We start from the raw sequence: 20,262 nt of genomic DNA, 5'->3' as shown, positions 1-20,262 counted from the left end.
TAGAAGAATAATGATTCTTTATCTTGTTATTAAATCTTTGAGTGAACTTAAAAAAAAAGTTTGTGTTCAAGCTAAACAACTTAAAAAAATTTTTCAAAATTATGTTCAAAAAAAAACTTGTCTACTTGAGTTTATTCATCATGATATATGTGATAATAATTGTGTGTTAACTCGTGAAAAAAAGACATTTCATTACTTTCTTTAATGACTTCTCAAAATATTGTCATGTTTGTTGGAATTTTCATTTATGAATTCTTTTCGTTTGAAACAACGAGATTTTCAATTTAGGTGTGTGTTTGTGTGTTCTTAGCATGCAACAAGTTTTCTAGGAATGAATCTCATACACAAGATATAAGTAATTTAATTGAAATAAACAAGTCAAATTAGTCGAGATTCAATTTTATGTGATTTAGTATGCAAAGATTTTCAAATGTTTTTTGATGACTACCACAAAACAAGCTTCATGCATATAGACACTTAAATAAATTGAATGAACAACGGGTACTTTAAGTAAAATAATCATATCATTTCCTTCAAAAGAGTTTGTGAATTACAAGACAAAGGATTATGTAAATAAACAGAGATATTAAACTAGTCTAGACTAAGTTATTCTAAAACTAAGCTAAGAAAGAAAACAAGATGGTCAAGAAATCATACTCGATAACCTTGTGCACGGGAACCATGAACGTAGGCAATGGATGTATGTGAGTGTGCCAATATTGAATTTCCGACCCTTACAAATGAGTATGACTCGTTTATTTATAGAAAATAGGGAAGAACAATTATTTTGCATTAGTTTGTCATGGGATATATAACCACTTCGCACTATGCAACGTGTATAACCACTCTCAACTACTATTAACCTCTCAAATTGCCTTCTCGATTTCTCGATGCATTATTGAAAGATTTCCTCGAGGTCTTTAGTTATTATCGAACCTTCCTCTGTTTTGAACGTTACTTTTTTTCTGAACCCTTCTCCATTTCCTCGCTCTTCTTATATTTGATAAAAATTTGAGTACCTTAGAATTTTACCCCAAACATATGCCCCCTAAAAAATATTTGTCTCGAAGTGCATGAGAGCAAATGTTTTTTACACGTATCAATGTACTTTGCCTGTTTCAATGAAACCCTAGATGTGTCACTATCTGTATTTATTAAATGCTCTAATACAAATCAAATCAAATTTTTGATTCCATTATCCTTTTAGTAATTTGGCGGCGTTGATTATGCTTTTTTAGGATAGGCAATCATACTTTCTTATTGATACGTTTGAATTAAAATTAAAATTTTAAATTTTTGGATTTCAAATGTGGGCCCTATCTTAATTGAGGCCCATTTACGTCCTTATTTAGGCATTTTACTATTTTGAAACTTCACCTTTTATTGCCTCAGTAAAATTTTTCTCTTCTTTATCTTCAACCTCTGTGCTTTTTTCTTTTGCATCCATGGCTACCTCAGCAGCTTCTATTTCAACCATTGTCCTTGGATTGTTTCCAGCCCCTATTTCTACTTCTTCTGCACCAAGTCTTCCACTTTTGTTGGAGAATGTTCGTATCTCAACTCTAGAGGGAGAAAGTGATCCTTTCATTCCTATCCTTGGCATGGAGGAAGCCAGTCTTAAGATTTATCATTCTCAGGTGCTCATTCCCTTCTCTACCCAAGATGGTTCTTCTCATGCTTTCTCGGGTCCTTTCTCAGGCTAGAATAAAAAGAAATATGCCAATGATTTGCTTTTTGAGGATGATTCTACCCTGCCTTTCATGTATTCTTCTAAGATAGATTTATCTCTTTTTTCTAATACCACAGAAATCTTTAGAGCATTTCCCCCATTAAGGATAGACATATTTTTTGGCTTGAGTGTGTTGAGAGTTCTATGAAGTCCATATGACATGACGCTGGTATTTTTGACTTTGCCCAACTGGCCAAGTATGATTTGCATATTTTTGATCCTCAGATGTTATTATCAGCTATTTTCTCTGGAACAGGGAAACTCGAGCTTTCAAATTTCCCTGTGGGTTTGTATGCCCGACTCTAGTGAATATTGCTGCTATTATAGGTTTGAAGCCAATAGGGGATATGTATCATCCTGAGGCATTTAAGGAGGAAATCTTACTTAAGGATACTTTGATCATATGGGATAAAAAGACATATTTGGCTTCTATCATTGCTTATCATGGCAAGGAGGATGACCCTGTTACCGAGTCTGAACATATAGCCTTTCTTTTATATTGATTGTCTATTTGTTTTTTTTGCACTCCTTCTCTTCTAGTATCGAAGTATTACTATGTTTTGGCTTGGTTCTTGCATCTTCGGAAGAAGGTTTGTTTGAGTAAGTTGTTGTTGGCTTCCCTGTGCACCTGCCTTGACGAAGCTTCAGAGAATTTATTTTGAGAGAATGGCCCTTAGAATCTTTTTGGACCCCTTTGGTTGCTGTAATTATGGCTTAATGCTATTTTCGAGAGGATTTTTATACTGGTTAGCTCAGACTGAGCTATGTCCAATCTTCTTCAAATGAAGGGTTTCACTAGATATTCAATGAAGTACAAGTATTATTTATTCAGCCTCTTCAGGCTCCTAGTGAGTATTATAGACCACCTAGGTCACGACCACTCCTGGTCGGCCAACTTCACTCATTGGCTCTAGTATTCTTTAATCAGCCTCTTCAGGCTAGCAGTGAGTATTATAGACCACCTAGGTCACGATCACTCCTAGTCGGCCAACTTCACTCATTGGCTTTAGTATTCTTTAATCTACCTCTTCAGGCTAGTAGTGAGTATTATAGACCACCTAGGTCACGACCACTCCTGGTCGGCCAACTTCACTCATTGACTCTAGTATTCTTTAATCAGTCTCTTCAGGCTAGTAGTGAGTATGATGGAAGGGTCCATGCTCTTCCATCAGAGTATTGTCGACCAACTCCTAACCCGCTAAATTCACCATTAGCACTAGTATTCTTTATTCAGCCACTTCTGGCTCTCAGTGAGTATTCTTTGACAAGCCTCTCCAGGCTTTTACAAGTATTCTTTCCCTAGCCTCTTCAGGCTTTACAAGTGAAGAATATATGATTCGGTTTGAGAGTTTGGGTTACTCTCACAGAGAGGATACAAAGATTTGTACACTTACTAAGGTTCATGTTCCTAAGTTACACTTGGAACTCCTTAATCTACAGAGATAAATACACTATGATACAGTTGACTCTACATGCTATATCTCTAGTTTCGTTGCTTCATGGGCTTGATATCACTCTTTGCTTATCTTCGCCAAAGACAACCTTTTAAGGTTTGATGTAGTGACATATATATAGTCTCGTAAAATTTTGCCCATTGCAAGTGTCCGTTGAAGCAGATGTAGTCGTTCATGACTAGTTTGATTTTATTATTTAATACTTTAGATCTTGCATTAAATGTTGTTTCCTGTTTGTAGACATTACGTGAAGTCTTCTTCGTTTGTTAGCAGCAGTGTCTGAGTTTAGTAGGGACCTAGGGACCTATTTGTCCTTTTATGGTCATCGTAGCTGTCGAGCTTTGTCCTTACTTGAAAAAGTAATGTACTTTTTCTGACACATGCATGCTTTTGCTTTTGTGTGCTTTTCTTTTTCTTCTTCTTCTCTTCTTTTAGTCACGCGATCATGTTGAGAGCTTTTATATGATCGTAGACGATGCCTGATTTGTCCTTTGAGACTTGATTCTTTAGATGCTTGCGTGGTAATTTTCGTCTAAGTCTCTTAGTCTTTTTGCGTCTCAAGATCTGATCTTCGTCTGAGCATTTGTCCTTGATGCTTTGACTTTCCAAGGTCTGGTCAGCATTGTAGATGGACAGACTTTATTTTCGTCTGGAATATCTTTCAGTCTGTGCTGTCCTTCGTTTGATGCGTAGTTGACTTTCTTCTAATCTTTGGCCCGCATTCATCTAAGTTCTTATATAGTGCTCTAGATTGTGCTTGACACACCTTTGTCTGATCTTCGTCAGAGTTGACCATTAGGCTTTATTTGATGTTTAACCCATTTTTGTCTTGTTCTTGATTTAGCCTTGTTTTGGCCTTTCATCTTTTGTCTGATACTTCAAGGTCTCAACTTGTAGTAGGCCTCGTCTAGTATTCGTTGAATGTTCATCTGGCTTTTGATCAGACCTTAGTCTTGTTGCTTGACTAACCATCATCTAATGTTTTTGTTTAGTTCATTCAGACTTTGTGTATCTTGCATTTAATGCATTTTATCTTGTATTAAATGTTTGTTTGCCGAATCTACGTTACGTGAAGTCTTTTGTACCATTTATTTACTTTTATATCTGACTTCAATCACAACCTAGGTATATTTGTACTTTTCCTGGCATTGTAGCTGCAAAGACATTGTCTTTTAATGAGAGGTAGGTGTACTTGCTCTGACACACGCAGCTTTTGACTTGTGGATTCGCGCTCTTTTATTTTTCTTCTTTTATATCACATTCTTGATGACTTCGTGTACTTTTCTTGTGTATGTGGACGATATGTGATATTCCTCGTTGTGACTCAGTGGTCTTCAGACGTTTTTCAATATTTTTTGTCTGCGTTTGGAATTTAAGTCTCCGCCTGAGAGGTAGACTTTAACTTTTCTTTTCGTCTTGTGTATATCCATCATCTGTGATCTTATATCATGTGAGGCTTCATTATTTTCCTTCTTGTGTTGGGCTTGGCTTCGTTTGATCTCTTCATCTGATGCCTTGTAGCTTTTACCTTTTATCTTGGTTCTAGTGTAGGAAGTGGCACACGTACATACACTCTTCTTCAACTTGCTTGTACTTATATTTTTCTAAAATACTAACACACTTGTTAGAGATAATAACAAATTATATTTGTCTTATTCAAAACCTTGTTGGAGATTGTTTCGTCTAACTTAACATATGAATCATTTAATGTGTCGTCACGCATTCATCTAGGAAATATCCCTAACAATAAAGCAATATAAGTGATATCTCATCCTACCGAAACTACTATAACCGTTTTATAAGACTTTTCTAGGACAATTTTACACTAAATTTGCATATAAATTAATTATTTTATATTTTATGTGTGTGTGAGTTTTTAGCTTAAAAGTCACCCAATCAAAATAAAAGAAATCAAATGCAGTTCTATTTGAACGACTGTGACATTTAAACCAAATTAATCTTTTATCGTTTAGTTTGGTTTAGTATTTGCAGTTTTAAGAATTCGTTATTAAAAAATATGTAGCTTTTTTAGTACCCTAAAAAAAATGAATATAATGTTTTGCCATATTTTAGTAAAAACATTTATTAAAATTAGACGTGAGACTTTTTTATATATATTTAGCTATTTTAATGAAAACATTCATTTAATATAATTTTAGTTATTATATTAAATATTTTTTTCTAATATCTATAATTTATCACTTAAAATAAAAGTATTTTTGAACATTGTAAATGTTTCATAATTTTTCATTATAAAATACAATTTAATAGCTTACAGTTTTTTTAATTTTTTCAAAACATATATACTATAAAATACATTTTGAAAAAAAAAAAGAGCACATTATAGTAGCTTATGATTCAGTAACTTACAACTTTATTAAACACCTTCTTCTATTTTATGTGTGAATATTATATACTTACACTATGTATTTAGAAAACAAAACACATTTACATAAAAGTAGTTCAGATCGAGTTCACATTCTGAGACTATAAATCGATTTGAATTGTGCAATTTAGAAAAATAAAAAATCAAACAAAACAAAACCTTATGTTTATAATTTTTCAATTTTATAGACAATTTTTTAATTTTCTATTTGAATTAATGCGATTTTGAATAGTCAAATGTGTGAATATAAAGCGAGTAAAGTATTTTAATACTCGTACCTACATTTTCTCTCATCATACTTTGTTAAGTAAAATACGTGGATTCAAACTTATATCCGATAAGCGAGTATTTACCTACATATTGCGGATATTTTTTTTACAAGTATGCGTATTAGACATTTCTTTAAAATTTTTTTTTACAAAATCTTACGTTTTTCGTCTTAACAAAATTGATTATGATAACAATTACACTATACTTTAAATAAAATATTTCCAAAACTTTGATACTTATTATTATTTATTGTAAATCTCACTTTAGACATGTTGATCTCTATATATATATAAGTGATCTTTATTTTCGTGTACATACTTTTTTTTATTATTTTATTCATAAATTTTTTTATCTATATCTATACACTTAAACAAATATTTGATTAGACATTTCTTTAAAAAAGTTACAAAATCCTACGGTTATCGTCCTAAAAAGATTGATTATGATAACTATTATACTATGCTTAAATGAAATATTTTCAAAACTTTAATTACTACAATTATTTACTGTAAGTCTCACTTCAGACATGTTTATCTATACTTATATGTAAAAGTGACTTCTATTTTCGTGTACGTAAATTTTAGATTATTTTACTTCTAAATTTTTTTATCTATGCTTATATATATATAACTGATTTTCTATTTTCGTGCATACAATTTTTAGACTATTTTATTCTTAAATTTTTAAATAATTAAAAATAATAATTAACTATTCTTACAAATTTAAGATTTCAATTTAAGATTTTGAAATTTAAAAATTAGACACAATATTAGTTGATTTAATGAGTAATTTTTAAATATTTTTAAATAAATATAGAAACAATTCCACTATTCTTAATTATGTCCATATGTTTATCTTAATAATTTATTATTAAAAATATTTGAAAAAAGAATATAATGTTTAAAATTAACAAAAATAAATTAAAATTACTCTATATAAAACTTTATAAAAATATTATATTAAATTATTAAATAACGTAATTACACTTTATTAGACACGTTTAAAAAATTTAAAGAATTAAATATAAGTAATTAATATGTTGAGTCTAAAATCGAATCAAATAATACTCAAGTTTGATTTTTAACAAAAAAAAAATATTTGATCATATTTTATTTAGATTTCGGTCCAACCAAATTAATGTAAGGGTAAAACTTTAGAGCAGTGATGCAAAACCTAAAAAAAAGGACACGTCTAGAAAGCTTTTTATAAATTGATTTAGACTCCTCGAGGATCACCTGCTTTTGTTCCGTTAGAATTGTTTGTTTCTTGTACAATAATTTGATTTTAAATAGTAACAATTTTTTTTTTATATATAAATTCACAGATATATACGAAAGTCACGAAATTAGATAGTGAGAGAAAAGCATTGAGAGTTTCCCCATTAGTCCAATCTAGAAATGATTGGTGCGAAGTTGTGGTGAGAGTGGTTACAATGGAGTGGTGGGATGAAAGATGCAACTTAATGGGTACAGTACTGACGAGTGGAGTGGTTGGATTGGTTTTGTTTCTTCTGGGATTAGGAGTGGTTGGCTTGATTGCATGTCTTTTTGTTGGATCTTGATATATCATCTTTGATTAATTAAGGCATCAAATGATTAAAAAATCATGATGGTAATTCTCATTCTTTTAATAAAATATATTATGATCACAGAAAATAATTATTTAATTATTTAATTTCTAATCGATGTGAGATTTAAGTTTTTTTCTAATACGTCTCTTTATGTCCAAAATTATTGAATCATGTTTATGGTACATTTATTAATAATAGATGATGGATCTAGATAGATCAGGTACTTTCTCGTGAATTTGAACATAACTCAACCCTAAAAAATTGATTTATAAGGTGATGATTAATTTTTACTTATAAATTATTTAATTATTTAATTTTTAGTTGATGTAAGACTTGAATTTTTTTCAATAATCATAAAATAGATACTGATACTTAAATTTAAAGATTTTTAATGTGTTATTAATTTTTTATTTGATAATTATAAAACAATATTTTTGTTCCGGCCAAGGGGATGTCTAGGGTTCTTTTCCTAGGTCAAAACCTTCAAAGCTAGAGCATTCAAGAGTGTAATCTGTCCCCTTAGCTTTAGGTTTTAGGGTTTATACTTTCTTGTTCATGGGCCTCATGGGCCCGTGGACGCGGAGATTTTCATGACCGTTTTTATTTAAAAAATATTTGGTAATTAAAGGTGGGATTTTGTTCTTGATATCGGATCAGGGTCTATGCGGGAAGGTTGGATCGAATTCTGACCGAGATAACGCACCTGCGCAAAAGGTCAAATCAGATTTTGACCAAGTTCGCCCATGTAGAGGGATCAGATCGGATTCTGACCGAGTGGACCCATGTAGAGAGGTCAGATCGGATTCTGACTGAGTGGACCCATATAAAGGGATCAGATCGGATCCTAACCGGGATGGTACCCTTGCCTTCCAACCCTGAGCTTGTAAGGCAAGAGGTCTTAGTTGGCCATACATCGGATCAATACCTATGTAAAGGGATCAAATCAGATTCTAACCGGGACGGTACACTTGCCTTCCAACCTTGAGCCTGTAAGGCGAGAGGGCTTAGTTGGCCATACATCGGATCAATACCTATGTAAAGGGATTAGATCAAATTCTAACCGGGATGGTACACTTGTCTTCCATCCCTGAGCCTGTAAGGCGAGAAGGCTTACTTGGCCATACATCGGATCAATTCCGATGTAGGGGGTCTATGCTATTCTCTTACGGACCTAGCTCGGGATATGTCCGAGATAAGACGTGGGCTTACGTAACCGGAAATAGCCACGAGTACGACTTGACATCTCCCCTAATCAGCTATATGATACATCGCCTCATGGTCCTTCGAGTTGCGTCCTTACGTATGGTAATACGGGGAACATGCATTTATTTCACAACCATTTTTTACAGAGAATTGAATGATTTCCCTGCCACGTGGCAGAAACGTTTGGCTCGAATAAATGTGTGGGGCCCTTGTGGTCAGAAGTTGTATCGTTCCATGCGCGAAGGAACGCTTCGATGTGACCCTTCACGCGCGGCCTTATACCTCTATAAATATACACCTTGCAAGAGCATTTTGTGCTTACTTTTCTCCCTTCTCCTTCACGCACTCTCTTATGTGTGGACTGAACTTGTGAAACACCGGTGGTTCACGGCGTTCTACGGTGGTGCTATTGCGTTTATTCGAGTGAGAGGAAGTTGGTGTGAGTTCTTAGGTACGCGTCTATCTAACCATTTAGCCCTCTTTTGTTTACACAAAGAACCCCTGAGTTGCTATTTAAGTTAGGTTTATTTGCGTAATGGCGTTCGTAAACTATGGAGAATTGTATAAATGGGTAAAAGATGATGTTTTGCATTGCGAATCTTCAATAAACTCTTGGGTTGCCATGGATAGTTTTTGTAGGGAGCACATAGTTTGTGGTGAGGGTGATAATGTGATTATTTGCGAGCCATGTGTAGATAAAGAGCCTGTATGTATTGGGGAGGGTTCTACTAAGCGGTTTACATTTTTGTTATTCAACTTTAATTTCCAAAGTAAAAGTAAGATGGCCTCTCACTGACTGTGAGAAGGGCATACTTCAAGCGTTGAACGTGGCTCCTACCCAATTCCACCCGAACAGTTGGGCTTTTGTTCGTGTTTTTGAGATTCTATGTCTAGGCTTAGGCATAATCCCGATCGTAGAATTTTTTTTTATGTCCGTTAATGGGTTTTCTGGTGAAGGAATTCTAACATTATTCCAATCGTCCTATAATGACTTCAAAAAGGCATATTTCCGAATTCTTTGCACTCCGGGTAACAAACACATACTTGATGGATACCCTTTGCACTGGAACCAAAAGACGATATCCTTTGGTGGATTAGCTGCTGAAAAGCTCTCGGAGACAGATCAGGAAGATGTTAGGAAACTTGAGGACCTCAAAACGATTTTCAACACCGCCAAACTCCTAGACTTAGAAAATAGGCCCAACGAATTGAAAACTTATATAGGTATTCGGTTTTTTACCGATGACCCTTCGTGTTGCTTTCGTTATAACATGTTTTGTATTTTGACTGAAGAGTAATACGTTTAATGGTTTTTGCAGATAAAATGGCAAGCATGAGCAATCGCGAGTTGATAAAACTGTATAAGCAGCAGGAGGCTTCTAAAGCGGTCGTCGCCGAACTAGTTGGGGAAAAAGTTAAGGTTGGGGGTGCCTTGCACCAAAAGGGTTTGATCGGCGAAAGCTCCCACAAGCGTCGTCGTGAAGCCGATACGCCCATAACCCTTGTGAACCTAGAAACCGAGATCGGGGTTAGAGAGATCGAAAAGGATGTGGAAGTCCAATCTGCTGAAAGGACTCTGAGCATATGCATCGGCGAGAATTGGGATCCTGTAGATCATGGGACCGAGTGAGGTAAAGCGATTTCCTTCTAGGACGAGAAATTCAATCACTCGGCCCATATCCGTCAAACTGACCTGCTTGATGGTGACAAGGACGATCTAGAGAAGATGAGTGCTTTCACCATCGCCAAAGGGGTTGAGTCGTTGACCAATCGCCTATCCGCTCTCTCGCTCGCCAATGAGGACAAGATTCGTGGGATGGTAAGGGAGATTAAGGTTCAAGGGAAGAGAATCAATACTCTTGAGGAAGGTTTGAACAAAAGTAAGGCTGACTTGAAGTGGGTTACTGTTGAACGGGACAAGCTACTTGAAGGTCGCCATGCCTTTGAGGAAGAAAAGAGAGTTTGGGCCACCGAAAATTCGGCGATGGAAAAAGAGCTTGAAGAGACTCGCCTAGCTCGAGACAAGAATGCCGATGCCACCCATATTTTTGAGAGTGACTTGTCTTCAATGAAGGCTGAAATCGAGAAATTGCAAGTTGACCTTCAGGCTACCAAAATAGAAGCCATGAAGAAATTTGTAGAAGGATTTGATGCTGCCACAACTCAAGTAAAATTTCTTCATGCTGATCTCGACCTTGGAGCCCTCGACTATTTCAAAGAAATTGTGGATGGTGAACTCGTGGATCCCCCAGAAGACGATTAGAATCGCTTGTTATTCATCGTAGGCTCTTTATTTTTGTACGAACTATGCACTACTTTTAGCTTTTAGATGAATGTTACTTGTTGTCTTGAATGATTTGATTATTTAAATTATAATGTTTTGAACAAATGTGTATCTCGTCCAAATTCCGACGTCATGGAAAATAAGGAAAAATGACTTAAGTTAAAACTTCATTTTTGAACAGAAACACATCGTCCAAATTCCGATCTCATGGAAAATGAGGAAAAATAATCTAAGTTAAAACTTTATTTTTGAACGAAAACACATCGTTCAAATTCCAATCTCATGGAAAATGAGGAAAAATAATCTAAGTTAAAAAACTTATTTTTTGAACAGAGACACATCGTTCAAATTCTGATCTCATGAAAAATGAGGAAAAAATAATTGAAGTAAAAAAAACTCAATTTTTGAACGGAGACACCTCATCCAAATTCCAATCTCATTGATCATGAGGAAAAATGATTTAAGTTAAAACCATTTTTGAACGGAAACACATTGTCCAAATTCCGATCTCATTGAAAATGAGGAAAAATGATCTAAGTTAAAACTTTATTTTTTAACGGAAACACATCGTTCAAATTCTAATCTCATGGAAAATGAGGAAAAATAATCTAAGTAAAAACTATTTTTGAACGAAAAAACATCGTTCAAATTTTGACCTCATGGAAAATGAGGAAAAAAATAATCTAGTTAAAAAACTTAATTTTTGAACGAAAACACATCGTCCGAATTTCGATCTCATGGAAAATGAGGAAAAATAATCTAAGTTAAAACTTTATTTTTGAACAGAAACACATCGCTCAAATTTCGATCTCATGGAAAATGAGGAAAAAATGATCTAAGTTATTGAGTTTGGTCTTCGAGTTATTTATACTCGCCCAGTCAAAATTTTTCTGATCAATCACGAGTTTGGTCTTCAAGTTATTTATACTCGTCCAGTCAGAATTTAACCGATTAATCACAAGTTTGTCTTCGAATTATTTATACTCGACCAGTCGGAATTTTTCTGATCAATCACGAGTTTGGTCTTCGAGTTATTTATACTCGCCCAGTCAGATTTTAACCAATCAATCACGAGTTTGTGTTCGAATTATTTATACTTGCCCAGTCAGATTTTTTCTAATCAATCACGAGTTTGGTTTTCGAGTTATTTATACTCGCCCAGTCGGAATTTTTCCAATCAATCAAGAGTTCGGTCTTCGAGTTATTTATACTCGCCCAGTCAGATTTTAACTGATCAATCACGAGTTTGTCTCCGAATTATTTATACTTGTCCAGTCGGAATTTTTTCGATCAATCACGAGTTTGGTCTTCAAGTTATTTATACTCGCTCAGTTGGATTTTAACCGATCAATCACGAGTTTGTCTTCGAATTATTTATATTCGCCCAGTCGGATTTTTTCTGATTAATCACGAGTTTGGTCTTCGAGTTATTTATACTCGCCCAGTCAGAATTTTTCCAATCAATCACGAGTTTTTCTGAACTTTGGACTATATATGTCAAATTGAAGAACTGGTATTTATTGCTTACTTGTGCCTCATTAAAAACCTTCTCAGCAAAAAACCCTTTCACATTTTTATAGGGATAAAAATACTGAGCTAGGAAAAGAGTGCACCTAATACAAAACAATCAATCAACTATAGTAAAAAGTAAATTTGTTGCATTCCACGTCCTTGGTATCTTTCCACCATCGAGTGTTTTCAATCGGTAAGCTCCTTTGCCAATTACCTCGTCAATTCTATAGGGACCGATCCATTTGGGTGATAACTTGTTCTTCATCTGAGTTAGTTGAGCATGCTTCAAAACGAGATCCCTTTCTACGAAGTCCCGTGGAACCTCCTTTGAGTTATACTTAAAGGCCGCCCTTCGTTGAGCGGCTACCTGGTTTATCCGAGCTCTGTCTCTTATTTCAGAAATCAAGTCCAAATCCACTCGTCTTCCTTGTTCAGATTCTTCCTCGGAAAAGCATGTCGCCCGCACGGAGGGTTCGCTGATCTCGAGTTGAAGAATGAACAGTTGTGTGGTATGACCATAGTACTTTAGGAAGCTCCTCTACCCAAGATGCGCCAGTATCTTGAACACGCTTCTTCAATCTTGATAGAATGACCTTGTTAGCTAATTCGGCCTGACCATTAGATTGAGGATGCTCAACAGAGGTGAACATCATTCGGATACCGATCTCACAATAGAAATCACAGACCCTCCCACTTGCGAATTGGGTCTCGTTGTCCGATACTAGCACTTGAGGGACACCATATCGACATATCACATTCTTCCATAGAAATATCCTCACTTTCTTTGCCAAAATGATTGCTACCGGTTCTGCCTCGATCCATTTGCTGAAGTAGTCCACAACTACTATTAGGAACTTTAACTGTCTTACTACGATTGGAAATGGGCCGAGAATGTTAATCCCCCACTTGTTGAACTGCCAAGGAGATAAGATTGAATAAAGTCGTTCAGCCGGAGAATGGTGCAAGGTTGCGTGTCTTTGGCATGCATCACACTTTCGAACCCAATTGATGCAGTCGTTTCTCAAGGTTGGCCAAAAGTACCCAGCTCGAGTAACTTTGTATACAAAAGCTCATCCCCCGATATGACTCCCACACATACCACCATGAACTTCTTCCATCACCCTCCGAGCTTGTGACATTGTCAAATATCTTAGCAAAGGGGTGCTGAAACCCCTACGGTACAGTCTGTCTGAGATAACCACGAACTTGGCTGCCTCTCTCTCTATCAGCGATGCTTCCCTTTTGTCATTTGGTAGTTGTCCCTACGTCAAATATGCATTATATGGTCCCATCCATGAGTTGAGTTCCTCTTGGATAAAAAGAACGTCCCCCTGTGGTTCGTTGATGCTGGGTTGAGCCAAGGTTTCTTGAATAACCGACCGAGTAGCTCCTGGTTTCTTGGTGTTTGCTAATTTGGAGAGTAAATCAGCTCGTGAATTTTGTTCCCGTGGCACATGACTAAGGGAAAATTCAAGGAAATTTTCTGATAATGGCTTAACCTTTTCCAGGTATTTGGCGAGCTGCGGGTCTTTTGCTTGGAACGTTTCGGCCACTTGTCCCATGATCAACTGTGAATCACTCTGAGCTGCTAAGCTTCTTGCCCCCATCTCTCTTGCTAAGGACATACCTGCCAACAATGCTTCATATTCTGCCTGATTGTTGCTAGCTCTAAAGTTGAAACGCAAAGATTGTTCCAAGAGTATACCCCCCGAGCCCTCCAGTACGATGCTCGCTCCACTTCCTCCAAGATTTGAGGCACCATCGATTGACAAAATCCATTGGTTCTCCCCCGCACTACACTCCTCAACAGGTGAAGTCAATTTCATCACAAAGTCGGCCAGGGATTGAGCCTTGATCGCCCCTCTCAGCTCATATTTGATCGAAAATTCTGATAGCTCGACCGACCACTTCATCATCCTTCCTGCTAGATCTGGCTTTTGTAAAACTTGTCGGATCGGATTATCAGTTCGGACTATTACCTCGTAACTCTGAAAATAATGTCTCAACTTCCGCGTAGTGACTAGTATCGCAAGAGCCAGCTTCTCGATCTTTTGATATCTAGTCTCTGCTCCCTACAACACCCTACTTTCGAAGTAAATAGGAACTTGGGAACTCTCTTGTTCTTGTACCAGAACCACGCTAACGGCTCGTGTAACGACCCGCCATGGTCTCTACACTTAGTGGAATCGCACTACTGCTAGTGAAACTAAGAGAAATATTAAGCTGGATAACTCATACATACATGTACAAATAAAAATGAAATAATAGTTTCTGGTTATAAAATAGAACTCCATATATGTACAATCATCCCAAAAATAATATTCCCTAGTACCGGTCAAGCACAGACAAAAACGTTACCCAAAATGGTAACTCTAACACGAGGATCAGAACTCCCCGTCTCGCTGCAGATACCTCAACTCCAAGCTAGCCTTGACCTGCTTCCATACCAAGTATGATCATCGTAGTTCAACCACATGGAAACAGAAAGGTAAGATAGAGTTCAAAACCAATCATACAAGTACAGAATAAAATCTATACTACACATCATCCAACTATCGATCATATTCGTAGAGTCACACCATACACTCTATCCAATACTAGTCATGCATAAAATACAATCCACCAATCATGAAGTCAAACACCACACTTCATTATATTAATAATCATGCAACAAATGCATCTCATGACAGATATCAATGCATATCAATCATCTAATGCGTCGTCACGCATACACCTAGGAGATCTTCATAACAATAGAGCTGTATAAGTGACATTCCATCCTACCGAAACCACCCCAACCGTTTTCACGCCCAATGCGTTTGCTCGGTCACAGCTAAACAGGATATAATCCTCACTCGAGTTTACTCAGATGATGTCACTTACACAATTGGAAGTTCAGATCCACCGTCAGGTATAACACAGCTGGGTACGGGCTTACCACGACCTTGGCATGCATAACCAAGTCAATTATGGAGTTCGCCCACCGACTATCCGCAAGGATCCACGCAACCTTCCTGAGTACTTGGTTAAGGGAATAACCCTCGACCTCATACCCCGCTCCAACACTAGCTAAGGACTTAGGGGAGACTTACCCAACCCAGTGGCCTATCTGAGCACCACTCTCCCAAATCCAGTGGCCTCCCTGAGCACCACTCTCATATATCAGTGGCCTATCCAAGCACCACTCTCAAGAGACTCTATGTGAGCTCTTCCAATTAGAAAATATTTTTCCTCTCCTCAAGTCCTAGGCTAGACTCATGCCATAAGGCATCACATGCAATTATGCATCATACATCATACATGGTCTGCCTACTATCATGATCAACAATCATACATATGTCATAAGACATCACATGCAATAATGCATCATACATCATACATGGTCTACCCACCATTATGATCAACAATCATACACATGTCATATCATATTTAAACATTCATATATATCATCACTATGCATACATATGAATCACACCTCACCATATATCATATATCATACATACATGATCCAAAACTTCAACTTAACATGCATAAGCATCAATTTAAATCAATTATTTATAAACATATTCACGCGCAACGCAGTCAGCTCGCGCCTAGCCTAACACCAACCCAAGAGCTCTTAGCTCTTCCACGCCCGGCGCGCTCAACCTGCGCCCGGCCTAATCACAGTCAGAGAGTTTCAAAACTCTCATCCAACCAACAAATCCAGCCACATGCAAACAAAAAATACAATGCATAGGCTCCATACAACTCAAAATAAACTTAAATCTCACATGCATCCAACCTATGCATCAAAAATCATCAAAATTCTCCTATTTCTCAAAACCCCAAAAAAAGAGATTTTCTTCAATCCATCTATGGATTCTCAACATTCATGCTTTCTAAATTCACATGCAATCTAAACAACAAACATTATAGCTTCCCTCACCTGAAGATTGGCTCAAAATAGCCAATAACTGAGAAGAAGTAGAATTCCCTTCCAAAGCTCAACCTAGAACTTCAATCCTCCCAAAGTAAGCTTCCTAATCTGAATTTCAAGAAAAGACATAAGGCATTAGTGATCTAGAGGAGAAAAAGAATCATACAGAGAAATTCGAGAGAGAAAGGAGCTCACAAACCCAGAGTCCTTCTCTCTAAAACTTCTATCTAAAAACCTCATTTTCTCCTCAACCACAAACCCCTATTTATAGAAGTTTCGGAGTGGCCAGAACGGCCTGTTCCGAATCTGGAACGGCCCGTTCTGCACCCCCTCAACACGTACAAAAATCACATGCAGAACGACCCGTTCTGAAATTAGAATGGCCCGTTCTGTGACTCATCTAAAATGACCTGTTCTCCATCCAAAACGGCCCGTACTCCCTCCAGAACAGCCCGTTTTGGGGTTTGGAACAGCCCGTTCTCCCTCCAGAACGACCCGTTCTCAGCTACGTTTTATAGGTCAATTCAGTAGCTTGGAACGGCCCGTTCTGGGTTACTAAATCACCCATATTTTTTTTAAAAAAAACTTACTACGTTACAGCTCAGTCGGATGTCGATATGTATACCAATTCGGTCGCGATCTTGTCAGAATTGGCGACGACGCGAGTGACTTCTTGAGTTCTATGAAAGCCTCCTCACATTCAGTCGTCCAATTGAAACGATCATTCTTATTGAGACATTGAAAAAGCGGGAGCGCCTTATCAGTTGCCTTCGAAAGAAAATGCGACAAAGAAGCCATTCTTCCTGCAATTTGTTGAACCTCCTTTAATGTTGCTGGACTCCTCATATTGATGATCACTGAGCACTTTTCGGGATTTGCTTCGATGTCGCGATGAGTCAGTAAGAAACCGAGGAACTTTCCTGCTTCAACCCTGAAAGAGCATTTTTCGGGATTCAACTTTAGTTGATACTTGCCGATAGTGTCGAATAATTCTTGCAGATCGCCAAAGTGTAAATCTACGCTCATTGACTTCACCACCATGTCGTCCACGTAAGCTTCCACATTCCTACCTAGCTGATTCACTAGAACCTTGTCCATCAATCGTTGATAAGTCGCCCCCGCGCTCTTTAAACCGAAAGGCATGATCCTGTAGCAATAATTGGCCTGGTCTACTATGAAAGCGGTCTTGTCTTCATCTGCTAAGTGCATTCGGATCTGATTGTACCCCGAGTAAGCATCCATGAAACTCAACAATTCATACCCTGACGCTCCATCGACCAAGCAGTCTATGTTGGGCAACGGGTACGAGTCCTTTGGGCAGGCCTTATTCAAATCAGTGAAATCCGTACACATTCTCCATTTTCCATTACTCTTACGCACCATTACCACATTTGCCAGCTAGGTCGGGTATTGGATCTCACGGACATGACCTGCCGCCAATAGCTTTTTCGTTTCTTCCGCGATGGCTTTTCGCTTCTCCTCACCGAATTTTCTCCTCTTTTGGATCACCACCTTTGCATTTGGATCCACAACGAGTTTGTGGCACAAGAAATCAGGATTTATGCCTGGCATGTCTTTGGAATGCCATGCGAACGCCAACACGTTCTCTCTTAACACCTTGATCAATCTTTCGTCGTCTCTAGGGGCTAGAAAAGTGCCGATTTTCACGTTCTTTCCTTCCATCATAACTACCTCTTTAACATCTTCAGCGGGGGCGGGTCGGCGGTCGAAATGACTCATCCTAGAATCCAATTCGATGGAATGGACTTCTTGTTCCACTGACGTGGTATACAATGCCTCCGTGCCTTCAAACTATCCTCATAGCATTTTCGAGCGACCTCTTGATCCACTTTGAGGACTCCCACATCTCCACTCGGCAAAGGATACTTTACTTTTAAGTGTGATGTTGATACTACTGCCCCTAATTTATTTAGCGTAGGCCTTCCGACTAGGATGCTGTAAGACGACTGAGCATTCACTACCAAATACCGAATGACCACCGTTTTCATCTGGGAGCCCTGGCCAAAGGTTGTCTCCAAATCGGCATAACCCCTAGCAACAATTTGGTCTCCTGCAAAGCCTACCAGGGTTCCCACATAAGGTATAAGTCGGTCGTTAGGAATTTTCATTCCCACGAAGGCTTCCCAAAAGAGGATATCAGCCGAACTCCCCTAATCGACCAACACGCGCTTCACATTCTAACCCATTACAATCATCGATATGACGATGGGATCGTCCTCATGGGGAGATACCCCTTCATAGTTAGAATCTGAGAACTTAATTTTAGGTTGGGGAGGTCGGAAAATTTCCGATACGGACAACACAGAGCGAGTGTACCTCTTCCAGGCAGCTGAGGTGATGCCTCCTCCCGCGAATCCCCCTGCCACGGTATTGAAATCCCCATGAACAGCCTGTTGATGGACTTCCAAAGCCTTTGCTGGAAGGTCCCTGGGGGGGACCTTTCTTTGTATCTATCCCTCCTTGTACCATCTTCTGCATCCCTATGTCGCTTTTTCGATGAGCCTTCCTCATGTTTTTTCGCGATGAACTTTTTTAAATGTCCCTCCTTGATTAGACGCTCAATTTGTCTCCCTAAGACGAAATAGTTCTCAGTAGTATGCCCATGGGTTTTGTGAAATTCACACCAATCAGTTTTGAACGGACCCAATTGACGGTCTATCGCCGCCAGAAACTCAAATAATGATGGACTATTGACGTCATGGAGTATCTACCTTCTAGAAACATTGAGCGGAGTGGACTTTTCTTGCTCATTGCTTCGTGCCCACTCACCTCTTGTCCTACCATCGTAATCCGTCTGTCTATGGTTACCTTCCTTCACATTGTAACGATCCCTTCGCTTACTGATGGAATCACATTAAGGCCAAGATGACCAAGAGGTGATATTTTGAAAGAGGTAAGAGGAATAGGTTAGTTTTGAAAACCCTAAGAGGAGTGAGCCTACTTTTGGGCCTTAACTCCTACGTTTTTATTAGCATAGAATTTATTCTTATTTCCAATTTTACCCTTGTATTTTGGGTATCTTAGACAGGATTTATTTTACTTGTATTTCCCATTTTACCCTTATATTTTGGGGTATCTCAGTCATAGGATTTATTTTCTTTTGTATTTCCCATTTTACCCTTGTATTATGGGGTGCTTTAGATCATAGGTTTATTTAATTTTGGGATAAGGTATTTAATTAGGGAGACTATACGTATTTTTGGTGGTGTTTGGACCTATCTTTGGACTTAGAAAGGCTTAAGCCCAAGTGGAGGGCAAAGGTTGCATGGTCTTATCATGCACCTAGATGTAGCCTAACTAAACTCAAAGATTCCATCCTTGGCCACCAAGTTGCATCTAGGGTTAATTTGGGTTTCATTTGGTGTGCATTTGGCATTGTAAATTTCGGCCAATGCAACCCTAAATGCAACCCTAGATGCCTCTCACTCGTATAAATATCCTAGGCTATGCATCATGTAAATACTTTGAATATTGAATATAAAGAGAGCCTTTTGTACCTTTATATCTTTCTTTAGTCACCCTTGGCTAATTTGGCCACCTCCCTCCCATCTCCACCTTGAGAGAAACAACCTTAGAAGTGGCCTTCATCATCATGAAGTGAGCCAATCCTAGAGTACCATTCTCAAGCATTTCTTCAAACACCTTCTACCCAACTTCCATTTTCGTCCATTCCATCATCATCCACCCTAAAACCTTGTGCCACCTTTGAAGAACTTGATCCTTGGATAAGGCGTCCTATTCTTTATTGATCATCTCAATTTCATGCAAGTAAGGATGCCATCACTTACTCCAATCAGAATGTTCCCAGAGATGTTTGTTATCCTCCTTATTGCCAACCCCTACCTCTCGATTTTCTGCTGCCCTTTTATTTATTTGCCCTTCCTCCGTCTTTATATGACTCAAGGCGAAAGCTC

This window comes from Cajanus cajan, chromosome 10, assembly GCF_000230855.2.
Source record: "Cajanus cajan strain Asha chromosome 10, NIPB_CcT2T_4, whole genome shotgun sequence".
NCBI classification, from domain to species: domain Eukaryota; kingdom Viridiplantae; phylum Streptophyta; class Magnoliopsida; order Fabales; family Fabaceae; genus Cajanus; species Cajanus cajan.
The sequence above is the reverse complement of the archived record's forward strand: the minus strand, read 5'-3'. Positions refer to the sequence as shown.